Below are 8,759 nucleotides of genomic sequence, written 5' to 3' on the forward strand. Positions count from 1 at the left end.
TTCACAGATTTGGAGACTGAGGCTCAGGGAGTGATGTGATTCTTCTATGATTACATAGTTCAGGAGTGACAGAGATGGAACTTGGCTCTGGACATTGTAGCCATCCCCTGGCTGTGCTATCACTTCCCATCTCTAGATCAAATTCATGCTCCTGTGTAACGAAAACATCTCTAGGGAAATGTCCCAACTCCAATATTCCATGGAAAATTAGAACCCATGAGCTTAGTCTCTATTTGGGAGGCCATAGCTTCCGGGACCACTGAGATGGCGCCAGGGAAAGCCCTTGGTGCCCAGTAAGCAGTTTTGTTGTCCAAGTTTTATCATCAGAAACAGGGTGGGAGGCCCCTTCTTCCCAGTAACTGGATTATTGGCAAGAACCACAAGGACCTTTCACACTCCCAAAATGTCTGAACAGTTGAGTCCTGTGGGAAGTTTGTGGTAGGCATGATATGGCCCAGCCCAGCCTCAGTCTGATCCATGGCCAGAGCTCCTGGGACAACCCACATCCCATCCCAATGTGGGCCTGTGGGACCTGCGGGAAATTCCATTGATGTCATCTTGGGAACCTTCACCTGCAGGGTTCTGAGGGATGTGGACAGTAGGCCCTGCACTAGTGACAGTGTTCAGCTTATGGAACTGTCCCACATATCCATCACATGACCATATAAGAACCTGAAGAGTCCCGTGTCTCTGGGGCAGGCAAAGCCTGGGTTCTGTGGGGCTTTGATGATCAAAAATGGGCCATTGTATTGTTACTCAGTAAAGCTGTTTGCTTAAGAGACATCTGGGGGTGGTGGCTCATGCCTATAATCCCAGCACTTTGGGAGGCTGAGGCAGGTGGATTACTTGAACCCAGGAATTCAAGACCAGCCTGGGCAACATGGCAAGATCCCATCTCTACAAAAATATGAAAAATTAGCCAGTTGTGGTGGTGTGCGCCTGTGATCCCAGCTACTTGGGAGGCTGGAAGATCCCTTGAGTCTGGGAGGTCAAGGCTGCAGTGAGCCATGATCGTGCCACTGCACTCCAGCCTGGGCAACAGAGTGAGACCCTCACTCAAGAAGAGACAGAAGAAGAGAAGTTTTGAAAACATGGTATCTTAGTCCATTCAGACTACTATAGTAAAATATCATAAACTAAGTGGTTTATAAACAACAGAAACTCTGGAGGCTGGAAGGTCCAAGATCAAGGTGCTGGCGTCTGCACCAGAGATACCAGCTCTGGTGCCTGGTGAAGGCCTGTTTCCTGGCTCACAGAACTGTCTTCTTGCTGTGTCCTCACATGGTGGAAGAGGTAAGGGAGTTCTTCAGCTCCTCTTTTATGGTACTGATCCCATTCATGAGGGTCTGGCCAGATGACCCCAAAGCTCCCACCTCCTAATACCATCACAATGGGGATTAGATGACAACATACAAACTTTGGGGCAACATGAAACATTCAGACCATAGCACATGGGGTACATAAAAGAAAAATAGCACAGAAGGAGTTGGGTGGGCAAAAGGCGGGAGAGAGCTGGTTAAGGACCTACCAACCTTGAAGAGAGGCAGTTGGCCTCTGCTGGAAGCAAACTTCAGGACCAACGTTCAGCCTGCTGAGGAGGAGGAAAAAGAGGAGGGGAATCAAATAGGGGCCCCCAGGACCCTGGCAGGGAGGCTGCTAAAGGCTGGCTTGGCTGGGCGCAGTGGCTCACGCCTGTAATCCCAGCACTTTGGGAGGCTGAGGCAGGTGGATCATGAGGTCGGGAGATCGATACCATCCTGGCCAACATGCTGAAACCTCATCTCTACTAAAAATACAAAAATTAACTGGGCATGGTGGCGCACACCTATAGTCCCAGCTACTCAGGAGGCTGAGGCAGGAGAATCGCTTGAACCCAGGAGGCGGAGGCTGCAGTGAGCCGAGATCACGCTACTGTACTCCAGCCTGGGTGACAGAGAAAGATTGTGTCTCAACAAAAAAAAAAAAAAAAAAAAAAAGCCCTGGCTTGTGCCTTTCCACTTAGTCTGAGAGCTGGGATTGCGGAGAGTGGAGCAAACTCAGCACCCCAACAAATTCACTGTCTGAGTCAGCTCAGGACGCTGTAACTCATTACTGTGGACAGGGCAGCTTTGACAATAAGTATGGATTTATCGCAGCTCTAAAGTCTGCAAGATCAGAGTACTAGCATGGTAGGGCTGCCAGGGGCCCTCTCCCTGGGTGCCTGCGACCTCCACATGGTGGAGGGATTGTCCCTCCTGTCTCTTCTCACAAGGGCACTAATTCCACTGTGAGGGTCCCTCCCTCATGCCCTAATCACCCCCAAAGGCTGTACCCCAAATAACATCACACTGGGGACTGGGGCTTCTGTATGTGAATTGGGGAGGGACACAAGCATTCAGTCCTTTGGACCCACCCACCACTGTGTCTAGGAGAGAAGAGGAAGGCAGTGTCCAGCTTCCTGGAGTCCCTTTGTCTTCTGCATCCTCCTGGCTGCAGCTTTCTGGGACTGGCCTGCCATGTGGCTAGTCCCCTGTCTGCGATGTTCCTGGGTGCTCCGTGCCCACCCGACTCACAGCCGAGCCCAGGAGAGAGACCCCAGGGTGTCTGTGCAGCTTTGGACAAGCCACCAGTCCTCTGTGGCCCAGGGTCCCATCAGTAAAATGGGACAGGCTAGATATTCTCTGAGGGCCCCTGGCACTGGACATACCGAAGCTCCCATCCTAGATTCTGTGAGGGCAGGGCTGGGTCTTGCAGAGAGGCCGTGCTGGCCCCAAATCCTGGCAGCAGCCGGAGCTGGCCGCCCACGCACAGGCAGGCAGGGGGAGGCAGGGTGCTGCAGTCTCGTTGCCAAGAGCACAGAGAACTTTCCACTGGGTCCAGGTTTTCATCACCATGGCAACTGCTGGGGGTGGAAGCAGAATTTCTAAGCATTCCAGACACAGATTACATGGGGGAAGAAAGAACAAGACAGACAGACCTGAGCCAGGCCTGAGAGGTCAAGGTCAGCACCCCAGGGAGCCCCATTTCCTCTCTGGCCTCTTCATATCCTTCTCCCCTCCTTCTCCTTTTAGCATTTCTCTCTGCCTCCTGTTCTCTCTACATCCCTCTTTCCTGGCTCCCTTCCCTGAGCCCCTGCTTACAGGAGGTGGCTAGTCCACATGTGCTACGTGCCAGGCACAGGTTCATGTGCTTCACACGTGGGGACTCATTTAATTCCCCTGCTCTGTGTAGGAGGCACTATGATCGCTCCCATTTCACTGATGAAAAAATGGAGGCTCAGGGAGGTTGGGTGACTTGCCTCACAGTAGATGGTGGACTTGGGAGTTTGATGGGATTCCAATGACTGCACCCTCAGTTACAAGGTATTTAGATGGTCTCCCTTGTTTGAGAAACTCAGGGGCCCCCAGTGAAATGCAGGTGAGGGTGGGAGGCAGAAAAGAGGCACAGGTGGTCCATACTCTGGGGACCCCATTGGGCCTCCCTACTCTCTGTTCCTTCTGTCTCACCCCATACTGACAATCCTGGTTTGGGCCAGGGCAGAGGGCGAGGCTGGCAGCCCATTCCTCCCGAAACACTGCTTATGGGCTGATTCCCTGGCCTTGGCCCATCAAAGCACTCTCATTCAGGGTCAGGAAAGACTCCCTAGTTTAGGGATGGCGCTGGAAAGTCCAGGGGGCCTAGAGACCTAGGTACCACTCCTAGCACTCACACATTCCCCAGGGATGCCCTGCAGAGAGAGAACCTGGCCCAGGAAGGCTGGCTTATGCCACACCATAACTCTGCAAGAAAATTCCTCAGAATTTCAGGCTTCACTGTCCTCCTTGCTGCCTCTTCGGTGAAGGCGAGGGGCGGATGGGAGGCCACAGATAAGGATAGCAACTCAGCCATGCCAGTCACTTGGCATGGCCTCCATGGCTGGCCGCTCACCAGCTTCTAAAGACCAGAACAAACTGGGGACTGGGAAAGTTCTGCTTCACTTTTAGGGACAGAGAACCTTCCATTCCTGGCTTTAAAGATGGCTGAGTCCTCGCCAGACTGGCTCTGCCTGTGCCTCTCTCCCTCCTGGCTTCTGTATCCCACAGCTCAAGCTCCTCCACTCACTGCCTTCAGTGTGATTTTTGTCTTCTGCTCCTTCTACAGATTGCCTCATATTTGTTCCAAATCTCTGGCTCAGATCTCCAAGACAGAGCTCCAGCATGGACCTCTTAATTATTGGTATCGTGACTGGGGAGAACTCCCCCTCCAGGCCATCCCATTGGCTGCTTGCCAGACTGCTGATTGGCTGCCCTGGGACTGGGGCTTCCCCCGGTCCAATCAGCTATCACCAGGGAGGCCGCGTCCTCCTCCGTGGTGATACTGAATGTTACTGAACGTTGTTGCTAAGATCATAGATGCAGTTTTTCATTGTTTAAGTCAGTGGGAGTTGCGAATCCTTTGACCTGAACAGCCACCACCTCACTACTTGAAGTCCTGCCATAAGCCTCCAGCAAAGAGTCAGTTGCTTCTCTGCTTCCATATGGCAGTTGAGTTGCGGTTTCTGTTATTTGCAACCAAAGCCTCGTGGGTGACACCCATTTCATAGGTTTATGGCAAGACTGAATGAGTTGGGACCTGTTTCAGGCTTACCCATGACCTCACAGAGCTGAGGTGAGGGGATCGAGAATGGTGCCCCAGGAAACCTGGAGATTCCACTCCCACTCATCAGCCTCCTTCCAACGGCCAGCAAAAAGTGACCAGGGAGGCTTGTGTTTCATCTGTAGTCATTGGTGGCTGCTCCCTGGTCCCAGGATGCCTATGCTGGAAAGGACCAGAGAAATTAACTCATCCAACCACCTGCCACAATTTGGACCGGGGGGAACCCCAAGGCACAAACCAGGCTCTGAGAGGCCAGCCCTGGGCCAGGCCTCCCACCTGAAGAGCCAGGTGTCCATCACCCGTATGGTGGGGAGGGTAATCTGCAGCCAGAGGCCTCCCCAGCCCCGCAGGGCTTGCTGAAGTCTCTAATCAAGCCAGCCCTACAAATGTCTCCTTGATTCCTGGAGCCTCATCATTGAAGGGACTGCGGCTGTGCCTCCAGGGTATTATTCATGCCTCACTATGTAGGCAGAATGTCCCAGCCTAGTGTTGGGACAGGGAAGGGTGGGAAGACGCGGCCATTCCAGGAGGCAGAGGCCAGGGTGTGGAAGATCACCCGGCCCTGTTCCCCATCCCTAGCCTCGGATAATGCAGAATCACTCCTTTGTTGTTTTATGAGGTCTTCCCTGGCATGGATGAAAATAAGCCCCCTTCTCACTTTCCCTCACATGGCTCTCCATGTGAGGCCAGTGAGGGGGCATGCCTACCTCTCCCCACTGAGCCCCACCCAGTTCTTTTACCCATCCACACTGGCCTCCACCTCCAGAACCCTCGCCACCCTGGTCATTGATGTCTGCTCTTTTTTCCAAAGTAGGGAGGACAAACTACAGCCCAAGGGCCAAATCTGGCCCACCCCTTGTTTTTGTAAATAAAGTTTTATTGGAGCATAGCCACACACATTTGTTTACTGTTGTCTGTGGCTGCTTTTGAGCTACAAAAGCCAAGTGGAACAGTTACAAGGGAACCTGTATGGCCCTAGGCTTAAAACATTTACTACTTGATCTTTACAGAAAATTTCTGACTTTCATTCTAAAGTCTGAAGTTTCGTTCTAAAGTCTGGAGTTTTCAGCTCCATTGCACAGGGGACCTCAGGGATGACCATTTAGGATGGATACCTTCTTTCCCCTCCTTGGACCCCATGTGTGACTGCTCAGTGCAGCCTCAGATGCCGTGGGCTTCAGTAGCCATGGCCCAGTACTGGGTTCACAAGAATACATGTGGGCAACACAGATGTCCAGGTCACATTGGCACAGCCTGCTGCTAAGGCCTGTTGCCCAGACAAGCTCCCCCAGCCCTTGAATTCTGCAGGACTTGCATTCATCTTTGGTTCTGTTTGCCTTTGTCACCTTCATCCCAATCTCTTACTTTAGAAGACAGCTTTGAACCATGGGTCTCTCATCCACTTGTGCATTAGCCCTCTCAGTTTTGTGTTTTGTATACATTTCAACTTCTTTTCCGTATGTTCATTCAAGTTGTTGACTTTAAAAGAGTCCTGGGGCCGGGCGCGGTGGCTCAAGCCTGTAATCCCAGCACTTTGGGAGGCCGAGACGGGCGGATCACGAGGTCAGGAGATCGAGACCATCCTGGCTAACACGGTGAAACCCTGTCTCTACTAAAAAAGTACAAAAAACTAGCCGGGCGAGGTGGCGGGCGCCTGTAGTCCCAGCTACTTGGAGGCTGAGGCAGGAGAATGGCGGGAACCCGGGAGGCGGAGCTTGCAGTGAGCTGAGATCTGGCCACTGCACCCAGCCTGGGCGACAGAGCGAGACTCCGTCTCAAAAAAAAAAAAATAAAATAAAATAAAATAAAAGAGTCCTGTGGGGCTGGGAGCAGTGGCTCACACCTGTAATCCCAGCACTTTGGGAGGCCAAAGTGGGAGGATCACTTGAGCCTAGGAGTTTGAGACCAGTCTGGGCAACACAGCGAGACCCCATCTCTACTAAAATATTTGTAAAAATTTGCCAGGTGTGTTGGCCTGTGCCTGTCATCTCAGCTACTTGGGAGGCTGAGGTGGGAGGATCATTTGAGCCCAGGAGGTTGAGGCAGCAGTGAGCCATGATTGTGCCACTGCACTACAGCCTTGGTGACAGAATGAGACTCCATCTTAAGAAATAATAAAATAAAAGAGTCCAGGCCAGGCGTGGTGGCTCAAGCCTGTAATCCCAGCACTTTGGGAGGCCGAGACGGGCGGATCACGAGGTCAGGAGATCGAGACCATCCTGGCTAACGCGGTGAAACCCCCTCTCTACTAAAAATAGAAAAAACTAGCCAGGCGAGGTGGCGGGCGCCTGTAGTCCCAGCTACTCAGGAGGCTGAGGCAGGAGAACGGCGTAAACCCGGGAGGCGGAGCTTGCAGTGAGCTGAGATCCGGCCACTGCACTCCAGCCCGGGCAACAGAGCGAACTCCGTCTCAAAAAAAAAAAAAAAAGAGTCCTGTGGCACATCGCTAGAGACTTCCTTGCTGGGCTGTTATTGATCCATCCTAATCAATACTCCTTAAGCGTCATTACTCAGCCTGCTGTGACCCGTCTCCACCTGCGGCCTGCAAGCTTCCACTTTGCATCTGATCCGTCAGGATGCTGTCAGACATTTTGTCTAATATTTGGCTGGGTTTTCATTCTCAAAGACTACTGTCCACCTCTTAGAAAACAGAATCACGGAACAGAAGGGACTCTTGGAAATCACCTAACTGATCCTCTTTCCTCACAGATGGGAAAATTGGGTCTCAGCTAAGCGACTGTCCAAGATGACAGCAAATGGGTGGCTTATTTTTCGAGTCGGGAGCTGGGTGCTATTTGCATGACCCCATGACGACACAGACTGTGTATCGGAGGAGGCATTCCGCTGTAACAAACAGGCCCACGCAGGTAACATCTCCCTGCAGCAGAAGCACATTTCTTCCTCACACTCACACTAATCCTAGGGTAGGTATTGAGGGTGGGGGTCAGCTGTCTTCTACATGGTCCTTCGGAGACCCAGGCTCCTTCCCTCCTGTGGCCCAGTCATCCTGTAGGGCCTCGCCATGATCTGCCTCCAGCAGACAGAAGACAGAGCCCTGGCCCAGTTGGGAAAATCATGCTTCTACTTTGCTGAAATCCCAAGTGATTCTTTTCTGGCTCTCACTGCTCCCCTCCTCCTGCCAGACCTCGGCCTTCTCTGGGCCCCTGTGTCACAAGCTCAGCCCTCTGCCCACTGGGAAGGGCCTGGTCTGGGCTCTGAGATGGTCAGGTGGGCAAGGCTGCAGTCCAAGTCACCAAGCAGAGGGAGGCTGGGCTCACTGAGCAGCTGGTGTGTGCTCAGTAATCATCCAGTCTGCAAGGAGGAGGGGGGGCTGTCCCCCATCCTGTGTCAGGAGAGAACAGGAAGCAGCAGCTGGCAAGGTCACAATTGGAGCCTGCCCACATGGAATTCACATCCCTCTCTGAATCTAAATGTGCCTGGTGCCATGGAGAAGGAAGCAGTGCCTACCTCTCAGGAGAATCCGTCAGATGAAGGGGTCTGCAAGCCAGGCTCTCTGAGAGGTGGGTGTCTTGGTGACAGCTGCTGCGGTGGCTGGGTGAGATTATGACCCCTGGCCCCTCTTCTTAACATTCCATGTCCACCAGCACCCTCATCTGCTAGCAGTTTTCTTAGAATCTATGTTGGTGAAGTCTGGGCTCTTGCTCCTGGCATCCAAGGCCTTCCCTTGGGCTCATCCATATCTCACCTCTCCCTACCACCTGCCCATGACATGTTCTTCCTTGAGTCAGGGTAGCATTGGTGGCATCATGCAATTCCTGGTTCTGCTATTTACTAGCAGTATGACCTTGGGCAATCTCTCTGTGACTCAGTCTTCTTATCTTTAAAATGGAGCTCATAATAATTAGTTAGCACGGATATTGTGTGGATTAAGTGACATGAAGGTATGTATATGAGCCTAGCACAGTGCACCATAAATATTCATTTTCTCCATGCCTTTCCCCTTTCTCATCTGGACTCACAAGACTTCTTCTTCCTCACTGCCCAGCCAGTTGTCACTTATACCTCTGCTTCCAATAGTTTTCCACTTCCTGCTGGAGGTAGAGCTTCTCTGACCAGCTCATTCCCCAAGGATCTTTGTGATAGTGCTAACTGATGGAGAAGAGCTATATATTTGTAACCTGAAT

At 52.2% G+C, this 8,759-nt stretch overlaps 1 long non-coding RNA gene across 1 annotated transcript; it reads right to left on the reverse strand.

Moving 5' to 3' along the window:
* Positions 1 to 995: 995 nt before the first annotated feature.
* LOC117071139 lies at positions 996 to 8,365 on the reverse strand. Its single transcript, XR_004432152.1, has 4 exons — positions 8,083 to 8,365; positions 2,687 to 2,881; positions 1,533 to 1,591; positions 996 to 1,376 (listed from the first exon to the last, which is right to left on the reverse strand). It is a non-coding gene; the product is annotated as an uncharacterized LOC117071139 (long non-coding RNA).
* Positions 8,366 to 8,759: the final 394 nt, after the last annotated feature.

Source organism: Trachypithecus francoisi, unplaced genomic scaffold (assembly GCF_009764315.1).
Source record: "Trachypithecus francoisi isolate TF-2019V2 unplaced genomic scaffold, Tfra_2.0 Lachesis_group3, whole genome shotgun sequence".
Taxonomy (NCBI): Eukaryota; Metazoa; Chordata; class Mammalia; order Primates; family Cercopithecidae; genus Trachypithecus; species Trachypithecus francoisi.